The sequence below is a fragment of the Canis lupus genome, chromosome 28 (genome assembly GCF_003254725.2).
Source record: "Canis lupus dingo isolate Sandy chromosome 28, ASM325472v2, whole genome shotgun sequence".
Taxonomy (NCBI): Eukaryota; Metazoa; Chordata; class Mammalia; order Carnivora; family Canidae; genus Canis; species Canis lupus.
Genome location: NC_064270.1, coordinates 1,287,823 through 1,308,567, shown reverse-complemented (window position 1 = coordinate 1,308,567; position 20,745 = coordinate 1,287,823). Strand labels below are relative to the sequence as shown.

General features: G+C 51.2%; 1 protein-coding gene across 5 annotated transcripts in view; it reads right to left on the bottom strand.

Annotated features, from left to right (window-relative positions):
* Positions 1 to 19,908, bottom strand: part of C28H10orf71 (chromosome 28 C10orf71 homolog) — a 30,097-nt gene extending 10,189 nt beyond the window's left edge. Inside the window, exons 1-4 of one of the 5 annotated variants that reach the window (XM_025466340.3) lie at positions 19,561 to 19,659; positions 19,224 to 19,328; positions 887 to 989; positions 482 to 646 (exon numbers count right to left, since the gene is read on the bottom strand). The gene's annotated coding sequence lies outside the window, so the exon portion shown is untranslated. Of the gene's footprint in view, positions 1 to 481; positions 647 to 886; positions 990 to 5,639; positions 16,242 to 16,995; positions 17,088 to 17,142; positions 17,501 to 19,223; positions 19,329 to 19,560 lie in introns of those variants that run through there. The other 4 variants (XM_049103150.1, XM_025466336.3, XM_025466338.3 and 1 more) reach the window with 4 other exon arrangements.
* Between the last annotated feature and the right edge of the window lie 837 nt (positions 19,909 to 20,745).

Below are 20,745 nucleotides of genomic sequence, written 5' to 3'. Positions count from 1 at the left end.
ATGTTCTCTCCAGTGGCTGTCTGTCTGCTCATCTTTTCCCAGCCTGGAACTTCAGCCTTCACCTTGAGTCTGCAAGGGCTCCAATTTCCTTTTACCACCTATTTCAATTGAATTTGTCCAGTTTCTGTTTCTTTTGTGCATAGTCAAAGAACCCTAACTGGTCTGAGGTTTGTGTCATAATTCCAAACAGTAATAAAAGATGTTCACTGATATTGGAGTATTCGGAAAATATAGTAGTCTCCCCCTTATCCATGGGGGATACATTCCAAGACCCCCAGTGGGTGGCTGAAACTACGAATAGTAGTATTGAATCCTATACATACTACGATTTCCCTATGATAAAATTTAATTGACAAATTAGACACAGTACAAGATTACCAATGCTCAATAGTAAATAGAACAACTGTAACAATATACTATAATAACAGTTATGTGAATGTGGTCTCTCTCTCTCTTTCAAATCTTATTGTATTATACTCACCCTTCCTGTGATGATGTGAGACGATAAAATGTCTACGTGACAAGATGATGTGGGACGAATGACTTGGGCACTGTGATGTAGGATTAGGTTACTATTGACTTCTGACCATATGTCAGAGGGAGGATCATGTGCTTCTGGACCGTGGTTGACCGTAGATAGCTGAAACTGCAAAATATCAAAACCATGGATAAGAAAGAACTGCTGTAACCACATTTCTTCTGGCTCAGGAAGGAGACCTTTATTCAGATAGCTTTGTCAATTCTGATTTGATTTGCCTGGGTTGGGATGGGACACTCATAAAGTAGTCTCCAAGCCTGGTCCCACTCCCTCTTCTCCCAACGCCCAGTGGAGCCCTTCAGCACAGTAGCTGACAATGGAAGGTGTTTCTTTGGGTTGGTTCCATACCTGTTACAGCAGTGGGGGCTGCATGTGCCTGCTTTGCTGGGATTTAGGATCTGTAGTTTTAAAACTTCTTCTCATGCTTACATTTGCTATCATCATAGCCCATCTAGAAAGAAGAAAAATAGTGTCAGTGACCCCAACTGACCAACTGGTCAAGATGCATCAGGTGCAAAACATGTCTTTAAATGTCAATAATACAGTTGGGTTTCAAATATATATTTTTAAATCCACACTTGACCTCAACAAAATTCCAGACATAGGCATTTTTGGTGAAAACAATATAGAGCCCATATCTATTGCTTTCAATATTCATTAAATCTTTAGGAACCTGTTTTAAGCCTTTGGGATTTCTAATATGGTTGGCACAGTTGTGGACTATTTTTTGCTAGTCGAATCTGACCAAAGGCCTTTTCCCATGTGGATTAATAACTCAGGTTTTGCAATAAAGAGAACTCAAGTGGCAGAACTTGAATCCACTCAGCAAGCAGTAGCACAGTGTTCGATTTATTGTTGGCAGGAGGCTTGAGTATCTATTTTGACAGCTTAAAGAACCAAAAAGCTGCCCAGGAGAATTTTAAGAGTACTCAGAATGAAGTGTAAACTAATTAAAATAAATCCATTATGCAAATTTTCAATGCAGACCACTGGGGCTTCCTGAAGGACCTTCCTCTTCTCAGCTCCTGGATGTTAACCTAGTCCATGGTATTTTATTAATAATATTAATAATCACAGTCACTCAGATTTGTGGAGGACATTTCTTTGGAGGCCCACAGAGGGCCTTGTGTCTACCACTGTGGGGCCGGCCTCGTCCCTGACTCCCAGACTGTCATTTGTCCTCACACCATGCTGGGCGTCCTGTTTCCATAGCTCATGCTGTATTGTCACAGGTCACACATAAAAATCCATATGTCTTGGGAATGGGTGGTTGTTTTGTTTTCTCCTCAACTACAAAGAAAATTGCTTGACTCAGAAGAGAAGTCTGATTTGCTTTTGTGGAGTCAGCTTGTCAACATAGAAACTGAATAAATGTGGTAATGTTCTGAGCTGGGTATCCTTATGCTCAATTTTTCTGGAGGGCAAACTGAAACAGAGAAAAGAAGGAGTGAGACTGAAGGACACATTCTCTTGAGAAGAACCACAGCCCTTGGGTATTAAGGCCATCAGAAAAATTCGGACTGACCCTTCTGTGTCACGGAATAGTGGGCCCATTCCACTGCCTGCTGCTCCCCCGAAGTATAGAGCTTAGGGCTAAGGATGGAACCAATCCGACTTGCACCTGGCTAAGATGTGGGCGCAGAAGGATGTGGTAGCATTTGTTCTGTGAACAGTTAGGGAAACTGTCTCACAGGATCTCTGTCATTGCCGCTGAAGCACACTTTTTAGAGGCCAGTGTGGATCTGTCCTGCTCACTGCTTTGGGCTACTCCCTTGGGCTATTCTGTATTCATTCTCAACACTGCATTCAAGAACATCTTGTAAAACTCAAATCTGTTCATGTCAGGCTCTTGCTTAGAATCCCTCCATGGCCTCCCAGTTTTATTTTTATTTTTTATTTTTTTTAAGATTTTATTTATTCATTCATGAGAGACACACACAGAAAGAGAGGCAGAGACACAGGCAGAGAGAGAAGCAGGCTCCATGCAGGGAGCTTGATGTGGGACTCGATCCCAGGACCCCAGGATCACACCCTGGGCTGAAGGCAGTGTTAAACCACTGAGCCACCAGGGCTGCTCGGTCTCCCAGTTTTAAAGAATGAAAATGAGCTTCCTTAAAAAGAGCCTCCGTTTCCATCCTCCTCTTGGGCTGTCTCCCTCCTCATGCTTGGCTTTCAGAGCATGCCTCAGGGCCTTTGCACACATTGCTCCTGCTCCCTGGAATTCTTTACTTTTATTTTCCACTGTTACCTGCTTGGGTCTTACCTATGCTTCAGAACCCAGTTCACATGATCCTTCAGTAAGGCAGCTTCTTTAGGCTATTTTAAGTCTTCCTGTTATATGCTTTTGTAGCTTGCTATTCCCTCTCCCTTGCAATACTTACTGTAACGTAGTCAAGTACTGAAATGGTTAACTGGGTGATTATTACTTAATGTGTATCTTTCCTGATAACCTGGGAGTTTCAAGGAGTCTGGGTCCGTCTGTGTCCGTCTGGCTCTCCAGTCTATCCTTAGGGAGCATAGTGCATAGCACAAGAGAAATCTGTTAAATGAGTGGGCAAATCATTCCACTTCAGTCATCTATTTACACTATTGACTGCTTAGCAGGACTAATTTTATTGAAAGTCAATTGTAATTGGATAATTCCAGAATTATCACAAATTTCAAATCAGTTAATTTGGATTCAAGTGCATTTAACTTACTTTTTGATTCCAAGCCCTAAAATTTATAAAATCTGCCTGTGGTAAGAGATGGAAGCGGGTGGAACAGATCAGTTTTAGAGACAGGCTCCCAGGTTGGCACAGTGAAAGGTATTCATTTGTACCATGGCACAGACCATTTAAGTCAGGATTGAGTTTCAGGATAATCAGGGAGAAGTAAGAAGTGACTTCGTGACTTCTCCATTTTCCTGGTTGTCATTTGAATTGCACTCAGGACTCCAGTCGGGGATAATTTGATTACTTCTGGAGGGCCAGCATCCAGCAAATATTTGTTGAGTACATTAACTGGGGTGTTGTTTACAACCGCATTGCAAATGGTCATTAACTGATACATTATCTAAATTGCAGGTGTCAGCAGATGACTGTTGGCATCTGCCCTGTGTTGTACACGCAACCCTGGAGAACACCCACAGCCTTGGCTTGGTTATCAGGTTCTCCAGCACTTCATCCACTGATGCTAAATGTTGGTCAAGCTTGCATCAGGTAAAGCAGGCTCTGTAAAGCATCAGAATGCAGAAGTTAGTGGACTGGACTTTCCAGTTCAGCCCTTGGGGAGAGGTAAGGAGGGTTTGGTGACACCCCATCCTATAGTTGCTCGGTGGGGAACTGGGGGCCTGTATGTGCTCCTGTGGCCTTGAGACAAGGAGAATTATACATGAGGATGTGTTTTGTTTTCCCTTATTGCCAGGATCATCTTTTTTTTTTTTTTTTTTTAAGATTGTATTATTTGAGAGAGAGAGCAGGCACGTATGAACAGGGGGAGGGGCAGAAGGAGAAGCAGACGCCCTGCTGAGCAGGGAGCCTCATATGGGGCTTGATCCCAGGACCCTGAGATCATGACCTGAGCTGAAGGCAGATGCTTAACTAACTGAGCCACCCAGGTGCCCAACTAGGGTCATCTTTTTGAATCAGAATATATCAAATAAACCAGATCTGAGCGTACATCCTCGTGAATCAGCTTTTTCTCCCGACGAGCAACAAAATATCCTTTGCATGGTCCTTACTGAATTCCACCTCTTCTGAAATGTTTCCTCACCTGATGCTTTTTCCCATGTCACGTGGTTGAACTGGAATACATTGCTCTTTGCAGGTACAGTGTTCTCTCTCCTGGTCCCTTACAAATGCCTCTGGGTGACCCTCACGAAGTGCCAGCTCTCCTCACACTCCCTCCCTGCAGGCCTGTGGTGCATGCACTGGGGAAGCAGCTACAGGCCCAGGTGGGTCCCGGCTTGGCTCCTGGGAGTGCTACCTGCCTGCTGTGTCTCTTTCTGTCTCTTGGCCACCAATGGCTGACTGCTTATCCTCAGCTCTCCTCTTCCCTGTTGGGTTTTTTAACCACTTGCACTGCTGTATTCCACTTTATCTGCTGTAAATCCAGCTTTCCAACAAGGCTTTGAACTCCTGGGAGAGAGGGCCCCGACCTGGTTTGTCTTTGACTGACAGGATTGCTAGCGAGTGGTGGTCATACCAGGGTTTCCAGCTGCTGATCCTGAGTGAGCCTCCTGGATGCCAGGTCTGGAGGACAGAGCTTTGCGGTGAGCATGCAGTGTGGTGCAGGACAGCTTAAAGCACTGCCACCCCACGTTCTCCTTTCCTCCCACGGGGCTCCTGGCTGGGGCTGGCCCAGGCCTGAGAGAGCATGCAGCTCGGCTTCTGCTGGTCGGTCCCAGACAGTGAGGACAGGAGGTGGCTGGAGGAGGGACTCATTCTGGTCACCCTCTACAGGCCCTTCTTCAGATGCTCCACCTACAGCTACTCATCCAAGATCCAAAGCTGAAGTGTGAGGGGCCCACAGAACCAGAGCCCTGCTCCAAGGCCCCAGATCCAGCCCCATAATTGCCTGCGTGGCTGTGCACTATCAGCTTCCTTTCTGGCATGAGACTGTGGACCCTCAGAGACGTGAAGCGAATATTCCATGTCACACAGCTGATGAGTGGCAGAGCTGGGCTTGGGATCCGGGCCTGTTGTGGTTCTGGAGTTGGACATAGCAAGGGAGAGAGCCATTGGTGGTTTGTCCTGGCTTGGTTGCCAGATTGAACAAATTAAAAATACAGGACATCCAGTGAAATTTGAATTCCAGATAAACAACCAACCTAGTATGAGTGTGTCTTGTCTAATAGTGGAATATACTTTGTATTAGAGTTCTCCCTAAAATTAATCATCACATACTTCTAAAAAATAGGTGTCCATTGTTTATCTGAAATTTAAGTTTCACTGGACATCCTGTTTTTTTATCTCACAATCTGGGGTCCTCACCAGCTTTTGGGACCCAAAGTGGATCACCATCAGAGGAGGCCAACACCATGAGTCAGTATGGGATGACTCATGTTTGCATATCACCCTGCAGTTCAGGACACATTCAGTGGACATTATCTTGTTTGAACCTTGCAGTCCCTATGAAGTGGGGCGAGCAGGCCTTATTGTCACCATTTTCCGGGTAGAGAAGGAAAGACACAGAGAGGTGCAGACAGCGTGTAGAGAAGAGAACGCAGGCTGGGATTCAGTTCAGGCTTGCAACTTGGTTACCCCACGCTTCCTCTGACAGGCAGCCCTGACCCTCTGGTCCACGGGCTCAGGGGGGGTAAGCAGAGGGCCCTCCTGCTGGGGAAAGCAGACGGCAGGAAGGTTCAGGTGGGCCTTGTAGAGCCAGCAGGGATGCTCTCGACCTGCTAAGGAGGTCGTTTCACTCCCCTCTGGTCCCTGCCTGTCTTTGCACAGGAAGCTATTGGGGTTTGCTTTGCTGCTGGGTTTGACCACTTGCCTGTAGTGTGGTTTCTGAACCTGAGCTCTTTGGGTGGATTTAATTACCTTAATTGAATGGTGTTTTCACTTCTCAGTAAGGGGAAGCAGGAAGCTGGTGGAGATGACAGGGGGTGGCTTTACCACACCCAGAAAGCCCTAACAAATTGGAATTGATGCCTCTTGGTCTTCTATCTAGGTGGTTTTTTTGAGATGTTGAGGCGGGTATGCCTTGAGGAACAGCTGAGTGTAGTGAATCATGACAGTCCCCTGTCTGTGTGCCGATGGGTCCTGGTCCAGCTCATGAATACCCAGACATCCCACATGCAGCCTTCACCACCCTACCCCAAACCAGGCAGGTGCCTTGCTCTGGAACACTGCCCTGCTGATCAATCTTGGGCCAAGCTCTTGACCCCTCTGTGCAATTGCCAATAGCCCTCCCACCTTGCAGTTTCAGAGACAATGCCCTTGTCTACATTTTGTAGACAATGGTGAACAATGATGGCAAAATTGGCTTCTACAGTCGGGGTCCTCCAGAAGGGGGAGCAGATGCCTGTCGAGTGTCTACAGTGTGGCAGGCCTCAGGCCCGCTACTATGTGTGCCTGTGTTCACCCATTCCTCATGAAAACACTTCAGGGTAAGCGCCTCTCCCTACCTTACAGGGACAGGAACTGAGGCTACCACCTGGGTTCCTTGCTGTGTCGTGCCGAGTGCTGGAGCTGGGGTTGCCTGCTTTTGGCTCCAGGGTCCTGCTTCCTGGCCCCATGATGATTCCTCCTCAGCTATCCTAGTGTGATGATTGCTCTATCCTTTTAACTTTTGGAAATCAGAAATTTCAAGGTCATTACATTCTGCTGGAAGAACACATGGGCTCTCATAAGGCAAACTTGAAGGTCTGTCACACATGCACTCCTTCCCTTGGCCACCTCCCACAGAGCATCACCGTGTGCCAGACCTGTCCTGGTGCTGGAGATGTGGCCCTGCCGGGACTGACCTGGACCTCACCTTGTGGAGCTGTGGTGAGTCGCTGAGGGTACTGGGCCACATCTACCTCAGATGGCCTCTGATTGGCTTCCACTGGATGGTGTCTCTCATGCACGGAAAGCACAGCTTTGATTTGCTCATGGGTCATCGTGCATCTGCTTTGGCCATTTTGGCTCCTCTGGTCTGAAACTTGTGAGCAGGGGATGAGTGTTGACCTGCATCCTGGCCTGGTTGAACGGCCCCAACCTAGGAACTGGACTGGGGAAGCCAAGGGCTCTTAGGCTGATCCCCAGACCCCTGTGCCCTGGGAGATGACAGGGCCAGCTTCCTCCAGCCCTGGGAATACAGTGTGGTTGGCACTGGGGAGCCCTGATTGTGGCACTGGCCTGGCATTGTCTGGATCCTCCCTGAATCACATCACATGCACAAGGAACTTCAAAGCCCTGCTGCATGGGGTCCAGTGGTCAAAAGGAATGTGGCTGAAGGAACCAGCATGTCTGAACTTGCTGGGCTCATAGAGCCCATTGTGGGCAGGCAATCATAGCTACTGTGGGCATTTTGCTGCCCGCGATAGACAGCTCAGGAAGAGAGAGTCTTTCTCCCATGAGCTCAGCCAGCCTGCATCCCCTTCCCACCTGGGTTATCAGTGTGCTGTGACTGGAGGGGACATTTCCTTAGGAGCCTCTGAGCATCACCCATGTCTGCAGGTAGAGGTCAGGGAGCCTGGCATAGGGAATGCCTGGCCTGCTCTCGCCAAGCTCACCACAACAGAAGAGTGACAGCACCTGGCATTGTACACCCAGTGGGTGGCCCAGTTGCAGGAGGAGAGGGGAGAAGCAAGATCTGGAGGCCAGGGGAGGTACATGAAAGAGGTGGATAATGCTGAGTTCCAAGATGCAGTGAGCTGCGCATCCTGGCTTCTGTTCCCATTCCCTGATTGCATGACCTGGGGCTGAGCAGCCTCTGGAAGGGGGACACACAGCTCTTTCAGAAACGTGGGGACCACCAAAATGGTGGGTCTACTTGGGTGTGAGCCAGGTCCTGGGGGTCTGACACAGTCACTGGGGATGGTCTTGGCAAATTACAGCAAGTCCGTGAGCCTCAGCTTTCTCATCTGTAAAATGGAGCCAACGCTACCTACCTTGTGTATAAAAAATGGGTTCTCAACCTTGGCAGTATTGACTTTGCTGAAGTCCTCTGGGGCAAAATCACCCCTGGTTGAGAACTGCTGTTATGGAATCAAGGAGAAAGCATAGACCCACCCCTGGAACATCAGTCAGTCAGTCAGTCCAGCTGGTCATCCCTTCATATTTCCCAAGAACATCTTGCCCTGAATTGTGGAAACGGTAGTAGCTGAAGTGAGATGGTAATCAAATAAGCACTTTCAGGGAGTAGAAAGAGTGGGGGACTTGGTGCCAAGCCAAGGTGGTCTTGGGCAAGTCACTTTACTTCTACATATACCTGTAAAATAGGAATAGTAAAGACCCACCTTGGCTCTGGCTCTGCCCACCCCTTCAGGGCTGCTCCCCGTGCTGGAGAGAATGGAGAAAGGAATGGTCATGAAACTGGTCCCTGCAGCAGCCACTGCCTGAGTCCCCAGATGATTGGAGCCCCCTGACTCACTAGGTCCTGGGTTCTCTCCCTGGGCGGGGGGGATGCCTGTCCCAGAAGGAGGCCCAGGGAGCCCCAGGCACCACAGGTCTGTGTTTTACCTTCTGGTCACAGGCACCAAGGGAATTATGTGCATGCCCTTTGCTACACATCTCTCAGGAGCAGATGTTTCATACTTGCTTGTTTTTCCCTCAACATGTAGTAGGAAATATATTTACATTAACGGCATGGAAAATTCTCAGAGACATACAGTTGACCTTTGAACGATATGGCTTTGAACTGCGTGGGTCCACTTATGCACAGACTTTCTCAATAAATGCAGTACAGTACTGTAAGTGGGCTTTCTCTTCCTTATGATTTTCTTAAAAATATTTTCTTTGTAAGAATGCAGCGTATAATACATATAACACACAAAATATGTGTTCATTGACTGTTTATGTTATCAGTAGTTACATTGTTGGCAAGTCAAAATACTCAGATTTTTTACCGCTTGGGCTGGGTGTTGGTGCCCCTAACTCCCTCCGCCCCATTGTTTAAGGATCAACTAGACATCAAGGAAAGTCCATGAAGCAAAATTCACCCTACTTATCTGTACTACTCTGATATCTTCTGTTCTATTCTATTCTTTCATTAAAAAAAAAAAACCTATTTGCAATTTGGTAGGTAGGTGATTTCAGACCTAATAATGAATTATGATCTACAGTGTTTTTTTATGAACTTCTCTGGACCAGTAACACCAGGCATTCCTGCTTCGGTTCCATTGCCGCTGCTCTGTTTATAGCGATGCTGGGTTTTCATATGGATGGAGAAATGGGGACCCCAGACATAGCCGCTGTGACTGGCAGGGTCTGATCAGATTCTTGTTGGGCAGGGGAGGAGACCACCTCGGGTGGTGGGTTTACAGGCTGGGCCTTGCCTTTGCTGTGTCTCCTGGCCCTGCTCAGTGCCTGTGCTTTTGTCAAAGGAGCAAATGAATGAATAAGAGAAATCCCCATGTACTAAGTATGTCTGGCATAAGACAAGCCCTTTATATACTCTAATATTATTGTTCATGTTTATTACTATGCAATTAATATTTGCAACAGCTTTGAGAGGTGGAAATTAGCCTTGTTCTTTACAGAGGAGGAACCTGGAGTCCAGAGAAGTTTACTCCCTGAGGGCATGGGGTTTGAGTGGGTTTGAGTCCCACTCCCTGGGACTGCTGAGAGGGAGAGGGTGCCTGCAACCTGCATTTCAAAGGGTTCCTCCAGGAGCTTCTGAAATGCCTCCTGCAGGCTGAGAACCTCTGCTCAGTACTACCCCACCCCTGGCTTCCTGTAGCCTCCATTCCTGGTTCTCTTTGGAGCTCATCTTAAGACCCTTGGTCACAGGCTGTCCTATTGCTCACACCCCTTCACACCTGAGATTCTGCATAAGGGGTGCAGACGCCATGAAAGCCTACCCTGTGTCTCATTGGAAAGTGGGTCTCTCTGGTTATGAGCTTTGTAGTCAGACAGACTTGGGGCAAATCTCTTTGTGTTTCTGAGCCTCCATCTCCTTTTTGTAGGCTGGAGCTTATGGGTAGGGGAACCCAGCAGCCCAGGACTCACGACATCTCTATGACTGATGAAGCAGTCTTGCAGGGAGAAAGGGTTGTAGCCAATGGCCTGAACTCCATCTTGGAGAGCCTTGTCCAAAGAGGAGGCCCCTTCAGGGTGTCCCAGGGGAAGAGACACTTGGCTTTGTTGAGAGTGGAGGTCTCTCAGCACCCATCCTCTCTCCAACCCCTGGAAGGATAGCCAAGAAATTTGGGGAAGAGTACCCCCTAAGAGGAGCCCTGGAGTGTCCCAGGTTTGGGCGATGAGGGGAGATTCTGGGCAGGGCATCCAGACCACAGGGTCAGGGGTGCTACAGCTTTCACCATGTGCCCAATTTCCCCATCTGTAAACTGATACCATGAGGCTGGGCAGCAAAGGGGCAGAAGCTGAGCTAGAAGAGGCACTGCTGAGTGCCAGCACTCTGCTGGACAATTCTGGGTGTCCATGCCATTTATCCAGCTCCTACTACCTGCTACAAGGTCTTGCTCAGAGGTCACAACCAGAGGCAAGTTAGGTAGGGCTGGTGCCAAAGGAATTTGAGGCAGGAAAATTGAAGGTCAGAGAGGTTGAGGAACTTGCTCAAGGTCACATAGCCAGAGAGTACCCATGTGGGGAGTCAGACTCAGGTGCTACATGGCTCTGCCCTTCCTAGGCAACCAAGGCAGAGGGATGCCTTGAGTTGCTGAGGGTGTCTCCATCTGCCATGGTGTCCACACGGGGTGGGGAGGGACAACAACTTCTCACTTAGTACCTTCTCTTCTACCTTCAGTGGCTCTCCTCTTCTTCCCATCAGGGAGCATTGGTTTTGGCAAAGCTAGAAATGGCATCTGTCGTATCTGGCTATCCTTCAGGGAGCATACTGCAGGGTGCCATCTTGCTTGTCCCTGCACAGCCAGGAGGGCATGACTTTCTGGGATGGAGAGTCAAGGAAGTCCTAAACCCAGGAATTTCTAAACTCCATGTGGGTGTGCGCGTGTACACACACACACACACACACACACACACACACACTTGTCAGAGCCCAGCTGTCCCTGGCCTTCCCACTTCCTGCTGGAAGTTGGAAGTAGATGGGAGACGTCTGTTTGGTAGATGACAGCTGTCCTTTCTCCAAGGGGAGTGGCAGCAGAGAGCCCAGCTCTTCCAGGGAAGGAGAGACAATCATCCTGCTTTCTTTGTGGAATTCCTCAGGGGAAGCTTGGAAAAGAATCAGATGTGGACATCCAGGTTATCCTTCTAAAAATTAACACTGAACAATGCTCTTCCAACAGGCAAAGTTATTTAAGATTACAGCTTAAGTTGATGGGAAAAGATCAGCTTCTCGGAGCATCTCCTACTATGTTTGGGAACAATGCAGGGAACAATGTTCCCAAACACTGAACTATGTTTGGGAACAACGTCCCCTCTTTCCCCAAGGCAGTGGTCCTTCTCAGAAGTCCCCAGAGGGCTGTCAGAGTGCTGGGCCCTACCACAGAGATGCCCACTCAGGAGGTCTGGGTGGGGCACAGAAGATGCTGGTGCTGCCAGTTCTGGGACCGCACTTGGAACACCGCTGCCCTAGGTTGGAGGCTGCAATCCCTTTTTCTGGGAGGTTGTACTGATAAGCCATGGGCTCTTGGGCCACTTGGGCCCCATGGTCATCAACCACTGTGGTTTGGGCTGTGTCTGCCTCACTCAAGGCTCAACTCTGGGCAAGCTGGGCCTGTGTGGAGTACAGAGGTGGATCAGAGATGCTGTCCTCTTAAAGGGACCGTCACCTAGGAGGAGAGAGCAGCAGAGGTGAATGCAAGCTGTGGGTCCAGAAGTTGGAAGGAAAGAGGTGTCACGGGGCAGGGCTTGTGTGAAGGCAGCTGCAGGAGACCTTTGGCTGCCAGTGTGTGCATGAGCATCCACCTGGTCCTGCCTGGGCACAAAGCAGAGGGTGGTGGAAGAGCACAAGATCTAGAGTCAGACCAAGGCTCCCCTTTCCTAGCCCTGGGTGATCTCAACAAGTTATCTCCCCTCTCTGAGCTTCCGATGCTTCATCTGCAACAGTTCCCACCTCACTGGGTGGTTGTGAAGGGTGGGGGTAAAAGAAAAAATATCAAGAGCCCAGAGGAGACTTACAGAGCATGAGGACTCAATGAATGGAAGCTTCCACCAGTCCAGTGACCTTGGGTTTTTGAAGCTGACAGCGCAGGGAAGGAATCACGTATCGACCACGGTATTACTAACACCCACCAACAAGATTGCTGAGTGCATTAAATCAGTATACATGTGCAAAGCACATGGTAGGTGCTCACTAAATGCCAGCTGGCATCATTTCCAATCCCCAGAGAGGGGGAAGTATAGCATAGTGGGAATGGCACGGACCAATGCCAGATCCCTTTGGGCAGGGCTCCTGGTTATGCTAGCTGTGAGTGACCCTCTGCAAATTACACACCCTATTTGTGCTTCAGTTTCCTCATCTGTAAAGTGAGACTAACAGTAGTACTTACCTCATGGGGTCATTGTGAGGACCTAATGCATTGTGCAAGGTGGCCGGGCCCTGGTAACTATCTGTAAATGTTGCTATCTTTGCCACCATGCATCATGCCCAACTTAGGGCAGGAGCGCGAGGGTCACTAGGATGACATTGCCTTTTGCCAATGTAAAAGGGGGCCCTAAGCAAGGTGGTGACTGACCAGCGTGCCAATCGGGCTTCCCTGCTCTGGGGATCCGCTGCCAAGTGTGTCCTCTCCACCTGGTTTCTCTGCCTTAGCAAACCACTCAGCTCCCTCATTCTCAGACTGGATCTTGGCTGACCTTTCACAGCATTGGTGCTTGTAGGGCGTTCCCCATAAACAGTGAGTCTGGAGTTCCTAGGCAGTCACCAGAAGCAATTGGGGGAAGCCTTCTACTCCAGTTAAAATTTAGACTCCTACCCTTGCCCTTGAGATTTAAGTTAAAGTTAAGTAAATTTAAATTACCTAAAATTAAGTAGTTTTAATCTCCTTTCTCTCCCTTGGGAGGGGTTGGGGGGCAGAGCAGGGGGCTGATGTTGATGTGCACTGAGTCGCCCAGATACTGCCCAGGTTGCTGTGTGGGTGGGAACCTCGCTTCCCCTCTAGAGTCTTCCACCGTATGTGGTGAAGGTGCACAGGGCCACAATGCTATTTGGTATACGAGGGAGGGTAACAATGATGTGTGAATGTCCAGCAGTCACTGTGAGGATGGGTCAGTCCTCCATGGCGCCAGCTACTTTACAGCTAAGCAAGGAACATGAATCAGCAGTGGGGTTTCTCTTGAGTGACCTCTGGAAGGAAAAGATCCAAGTTGGAGTCTAAGCAGGAGAGGAAAAAAACTGACAAATAGGGCAGTGAGAAACCAGGTATCCTGTTTATTATGTGCCTGGTACTTTTCATATGTTTGCTCAGTTAATGCATAAAGGAGCCCTTGAGATGGATTCTGATTGGTTGGCATTCCCATTTGACAGAGGAGGAAAGTTGAGGCCCAGGGGCTGGCTAAGAAGGGTGGAGCTGGTCCAGATCTGCCCTGCCCTAAAGCCCCTCAAAGCTCCTCCAGCAGGCCTCTTGGGAGCATCAGGGAATCTCTGAGGCTCTAAGGGAAGCAGCCTGTCTGAGTATGCACGGCTTTTTGGAGGACAGTTTTGACCCTTTGGTAAGTGGACTGGCCTCCTCGTAGAGACTCTTTTGGATGCAGAAGAGGATGGGCTTTGGACTCCGGTCCTGGGTTTGCATCTTAGCATCTCATTAGCTGTGCCTCCCAGGGCAAGTTACTAAACCTCTCTGAACTGCAGTGCCTGCCTTTGCGAAGGGGATCCTAAGACCTACCACGCTTGACGACCCCGGCAGTAAACCTCAGACAATCTATGCAAGCGCTCTGCACATGAGAATCAGGCAGCCGGGGCCAGCCCTGATGGAAACGATGTGGAAAAAGGGAGAGAAGCGGCTCTGAGCCGGTGGGTTTAGTTCAGTGGGTTTGAATCCTGACTCTGGGGCCTCTGCAGCCATTAGGCTTGACCTGCCTCAGAGAGGAGCCAACAGGCAGGTGAGGGGACCTGGTGCTGCATGTGGCCAGACTGCCCCAGGAGAGGGCAGACCAAGGGGCCACTCCAGCATGACCCGGCCTCTGCATTGGCAGTCAGCAGGGAGTGCGTCGTTCAACTTGATCTCAAGGTTTCCTCTGCCCCGGGCCTTCCCGAGGCTCCAGGTGAAGACATGGCTGAAATAAAATTCTTGTTAGCTCAGCCTTGCAGTCACTCGGAAACTCAAGCCCCACCCCTGGAAGGGGCTCCTCAGGGACCGAAGGGACCAACTGAGGCAGGAAACAGCATCCAGGCGACAGAGCCCCTGGGCTGCTGCCGCCACCATGTACAGGTGTCTCAGTGGGATTTGGAAGCCCTTCTGGGCCAGACCTTTGAGGGCCTGCCATGTAGAGAATGGAGGACAGGGAAGCTCCCCGCTTTCACATGCTCTGGCCCAGAAGGGTCCCTTGCCCTCTCCTACCAGGAAAGGGAGGTCTGTCCGTCAAGTCCTGGGGAGAAAGCTATCATTGCTTGATGGTCTCCTCAGATCCTCTTGCTGCTGTCAGATTCCCGAACGCTCTGACTCCGTGGTCAAGCTCTCCAAGGCTGACAGACACAGGCTTAGAAGGGAATGCACTTTGCGCCAAGCGGTCTGCAGGCTTCCACCTGAGAACCTAGGTCAGCTGAGAACCTGCTCTGCCTCCACCTTAAATCAGAAACATGTATTGCTCCCACACGCACCCCTCCAGGGGATGTTCCATAAGGATACCGATGACTTACGCTGGGGGTGACACACGGCTCAGCAGTGCTCCATGCTCTCCATTTTTGGGACTTGATCCATGTGCCTTGACAGATCCCTTGTTCCCCCCAACCCTGTCTGTCCTCACCAATTTGTCTCTTGCAACCCCTGGGAACCAAGCAGAAACTAAGAGGTATTTTGACAAGCAGTGTTCTCAAGTAACTAAATGAAACATACAGTTGAGTTTGTAGGGTTACAGATTGGCTGGATTTGGTGAAAGGTGGCTTTAAACCGTCAAATGGAAATAAAACCAAGATCCTCTGTAGCTCATTGGGAAATGTCAGCTCTGATGTCTCCACGAGGGCCACCTTCTCTTAAAGCCCTTTGCATCTCTCCAGTAACCCTTGGCGGACGGAGCGAAATCCCAAGAGACAATGAAGAAGATGGCCTAGCCCTGTCTCTGGTGGCTGGCAGGTGTTGGTTACTGAGATTTCTGGCATAGGTTGGAGGAAAGGGCTATTTCTAGACATGGGGCTTCCCCTCTCTGTAAGGGTCTCTATCTAGGGCTTCTTAGGGTCAGGAGCAAAGAAGAGGAAGAGGCCAAGACACTTGCCTGCATACTGGTGAATGCATTCATCCTCTGAGGACTGATGGCCCTCTGTAGCGTTCCCAGTCTCCTCCACACACACCTGTCTCCCCAGGTTTCCAGGAGATCCAAGCCCCTGTTTCCAGGACCCAGCGTCTCATCACCCCCCTTTCTTTTCTTGCCTCCCAGTAGTCACAGTTGCTCCCATCCCAACCAGCTTCTGGCCACCAAATAGCAGGCACGATTGTTCTCCTCTCAAAGACCCAGGGGCAGAAACATGCTGGACTTGGGTCACCCAGAGATGTCTATTTATAAACCATCCCGATAAGCACAATCTGCTCTGCTCAGCCCAGGCCACACTCCACAGCAAAGCTGACATCCCAGGGGCAAACGGAACATTTCCTGTACCAGCCAGACTGGAAGAACCAGCCCAGACTGGGGTTCCTGAGCCGGTCACTGGTACTGAAGGGTCTAGCTGTTTTAACAGCTGGAAATTTCCCTGCCTTTTTTGTGTGGGTACCAGATGACCCACCTCAAGGAGTGTTCCTGTACAGCAGGGGTCACACACTTTTTCTGTAAAGGGCCTCATAGTAAATGTTTCCGTTCTAGCTGGCCGGAAGGCCTCAGCCTTTGTAGCCATGGGCAAAATGCAAATGAACACATGTGGCTGTGTGCCAATAAAACTTTATTTACAAAACCAGGTGCCCAGCCCGCAGCTGTGGTTTACCAGCCGCTGTTGCAGAGGGAACTCAAATGCTGGCAAGTTGGACCTCATATAACAAAAACCTTTGTTTAACCTACTCTCTAGGATTCCTATACTTACGGGTCTTAGAAAATATTACTTCAAATACAGTTTGTTATAATTGGGTTAGATGCGTTGAAAGAAGTGGTCTATAATTTAGTTTTAGAAAATAGCTTTTATTTTCTAGAGAGTCTTAGGTCTGCAGTGAAACCGAGCGATTTGGTGAAAGGTACAGAGATTCCCCACGTCGACCTTGCCGCCCCCTTCTACGCCTGGCCTCCTCCATGACCGACGTTCATGGGAGAGTTTCCAAGTCCTAAATCATAATTTTTTAGGGCTCTCTAGTGTCCCACACCTATTCAGTACTGTTCTCGGGGGATCCGTTCCTCTCCACGAGAAAGGAGAGAGACGGTTTTAGGTCTGGCCCAGTGTGAATCGGGTCGAGGCCCGTTCTCTCGGAGCTCGCGGCCCGAGCGCCCCGCGACCCGCTGTCCCCTGGGTCCTGGCCTCGCACCGGAGCCTCCGGTCCGCCCGTGGCCGTGGGCCGGTCCCCATTCGGCGCCCTGAGACCTCGGCTCGTCCGCGGGCCACGTGTGGGAGCGAGGAGCCCGGCGCGCGAGGACCGAGCCCCACGTCTGCGCCGCGGCTCCGGGCGCCCGGGCCCCCGCGCCCCACGCCACCCCGGCGGGGCCCCCAGGACCGCGCCCCGCGCCCCGGGACCCGGGACCCGAGCCCTCCCCCCCGCGGCCGCCGCCTACCTCCGCGCGTCCCGCTGCGGCTCCTCCGCCTCCCGGGCAGGGCGCGGGCGGGACGGACCCGGCGCCTCCCGCTCGGCCCGCGCCCCGCGCCCCGCGCCCCTGGGCCCCTGCGCCCCTGGGCCCCTGCGCCCCTGGGCCCCTGCGCACCTGCACCTGGGCCCCTGGGCAGCCCCGGGCTGGTCCGGCCGCGGCGAGGCGGTGAAGCGAGCGTCCCGAGCAGCCGCCCAGTGCCGCGCTCCGCGGGGAAGAGGCGAGCGGCGCCCGCAGCCCCCGCGCGGTGTCGAGTAACAGTCAGATTAAACAAGCAGCCTCAGCAGCTATTTTTACACCCAGACCGGCCGCGGGTCATAGATAACTTGGGGAGTGAGCAACGGCCTGCGCGGAGCCGGCCCTGACCGAGAGGCCAGCCTCCGCCGAGGCTCCGGCTCCGCAAGCCGTGTCAGCACTTGGCCCCACAGGCCCCGAGGTGCGAGGGCGACGTTTGTTCAGGGACCGTGGAGAGCGCGGTGCGTGCGGGCCGGGCCGGGCCGGGGCGCGGCGGGGCGGGGCGGGGGCCCTGCGGACGTCCCGGCAGAAATAGCCGGTTTCATCATCCCCGCCGAGGCCCGGCCGCATTCCTCGAGGAAGACACTGCCTCGCTGGGCCCTGGGCCCTTGCAGCTAGATAACAGGCCCAGCCACAGGCTGGGACGTCAGGGGCAGAGTTCCAGAAAGATGGGAAGTGATCAGGGAAGAGGCAAGGTAAGTGCCCACTCGGGAGCCCGGCTGCAGCGCACCCCGCTGTGGGCGAGCCCCGTCCTAGGGGCCAGGTCTTGTCCCGCAGCCCAGAGAGCCCCTCCCAGCTCCCCGCGGCCTTCTCTGACTTGGCTGGGGCTCACCTGCTCTCCGTACTGCCTGCAGACCCCCAGACATCTTCCTGCCTCTGCCTTTGCTCATGCTGTTCCGACCCCTGGGAGCCCCCCACCTCCCCCTCCCCCTCCCCAAATCGGCCCTGTGACAGTCCACTCACTGCCAGGATTTAAGGCAAGAGTTTTTGTCTTTATGTCCAAGAGCCCTTTCTCGTGTTCCCCCTCCCTGGTAGCCTGGCAAAGCGGGGGTGCTGGTCCCTGCCAGGTGCCCTGCCATATGAGGTGCTCAAAGCCCCTGAAAGTCTGCACTGCACAGTATCTCTGTATCTATTTGTGAACTGCTCCTCCTCCACTCCCCGGCCTTGTGGGCTCCTCATGGCCAGCAACCTGTGTCTCAGCCCTAACTCAGGGCCTGGCACCACCTCCAGCCTTGAATCAGCTGGTAGCCAGGGTCACAGGGACCCGGGTCCATGCGCTTCAGTTTGAACCAACTCAGAAAGAACAGTTCCTTGTTCCCTGCAGACGGAGGGGCCAGACCCCAACCAGCAGGATTATCCGGCCCCTTTTCTTCCCTGGACCCTTGAAACTTGCTTTTTGCCCCTGAGCACTTAGGACCTGACTCCGGGAACACCTACTCACTCATCAGGACTCAGAGACAGTTTGAGGGAGGCTCAAAATGAACCCCTGGATTTTACCCCATCCCACCACCCACTTCCTTTGCTTATCAAAACCAACACTAGCCAACTTGGCCAATGAAAGGAATCAACCTGAGAGGTGAGCCACTGTTAAAACAACACAACACAACACAACACAACACCAAAGACTCGGAACCCTGAACTCTTAGATTTCCGAGCTATCTGACACCAGCCAAATCACTTAACCTCTCTGTGCCTCAGTTTATTCATCTTTAGGATGGACAGACTGCCTCAGCTCTGCTGGGTCGAGGATCAAATAAATTCATGTACACAGATATACTCGCATATTGCAAAGCTTCTCAAATGCTAGTCATTTGGTTTTTTAAAATGATTTTTGCCACACCTTCACCCACCCATACCATCACTTACTATGTTTTTCTAAGAAGAATGTAGATTGACTTTTTTAAAAATACAGCTTTGCGGTAAATAGCAATCCCTGCAAAAACATAGGCTTGATGTCCTGGTTCATTTTTTCCCTCTATTACGCATTGAAACAAATTCATAGCCAGTTCACATGTTATCCGTGTATGACCCAAATCATTTTGTTCCAGATTTTAGGGAAGGCTCCATCATTAAACCCCATTTTATGGGGGAGTTTGCTTTGGAGTGTGAAACCATTTAGCAGGGCCCTGGTCTTCCTAACTTGCTTTCCTCCCGCTCCTTAGCACATTTCTTCCCCAGCTTACTTTTAATTCTTCACAGGTAGAGAGCCTGACCACATGTCTGGTTTGGGTCCTAGAAGCCGTGAGCTTTGAAGTGCAGCAGGAGCTGGCGGCGTTTGCTTGAAGGGGCTGTTTGAGGAAAGAAAAGCAGTAGGATGACCCAGGGGACTTTCAGGGGGCAGGACCGTGGCTGGCAGCTCTGTCAGCGTCAGCAGGAGGGGTCGGGAGAGAACAATAAAACACAGTTGACCTGCTCCTGGAAGCAGGAGCCCTCAGAGCTTGGCCAGCGGCCCTGTCTGGTTCGCCTGACCACAGCTGACCGCTGTAGAACCTGACATATCCCAGAATGTGCCCTACCTACCCCATGCCATGGACTCTGCATCTGGTTCCGTCTCGGTGGGCACAACCGGTGTGGATCACCCCAGCACAGAGCACCGCCAGAGACCTCAGCCCCAGCTTGAGACTGGGAGCTCGAGAGGAGCTGGCAGGCTTCCAGGGCCCAGGCCCAGGCAAAGTGACCACTCTCTCCCAGTCCAGGAGCCGTGAGCTGCGTGGAAAGAATGTGAATGAAGACACTATTCTAAATGTAGAACCATGGACGCTATGTGAGCTGGCTCCCTAGTCATCCAGAAAAACAAGACCTGCATGTATATTCTGCAGGAGCATAAATAAAGCTGTCCTCAGGCGGCGGGCTACGGCATCCCGACCTGGCAGTGATGTCCCTGGCCCCAGCTCGCAGCAGAACCCCGGGAACATTGTGGGAAGGGCCCTCCTGCCTGACAGCAAGTGTGAAAATGGCCTTGCTCTGGCCTCCATGTACATGGTGCTTACTAACCTAATTCTGCAGCAAATCAGCTCTGCTTTGCATCTGTGTTATTCAGGAATGTTCAAAAGTTGGTAGCGAGAGCCATGCAGAATTTCCAGGGCAGGGTGTTTGAAGCACATGTCCCCTGCGAATGACAGGAGGCATTTTCCCCAGCTCTTCCACTATTGTGGTTACACTGGCCTGCTCATCAGGAGGCCCCAGCCTTCTTTAGGACTTATTTGCAAAAAGTTCTTCAGGAGGGTGGAGCATTTCCTGGGCCTAATAATAGCAACACAATAATAATGCCAGCTAGCACTTACAAAACCTTTACTCCAGGCCCTGCACTATCCTGAGCCTTGACCTAAATTAACCTAGACGCTGTACGCTCTTTCTCTTAGGGCCTGGCGCCATGTTGTTCTAGCCCACACACTGCTACCTGTCAGGGAGCTAAGCTAAGACACGATAAGGAAACCAGTAATTTCCCGAGTGTGCATTATGTGCGGGCACTGCCTGTGTGTTCTTTCACTGAATCCTCATGATATCCCAGTGTTGATGTCTGTTCACACCTCCACTTCTGAGCAAACTGAGGCTTGCAGTGGTCCTGGATGTCATTCAGTGAACTGAGGATGCAGATGAGGGTCCCTCTGTCTGCCTGTCCGGTGTGTCTACCTCTGTTGTGCCCCCCTACCCCCGACACTGTCCCAGCCCACATCCAGGGAGCATGGCTGTCTTCCATCCACC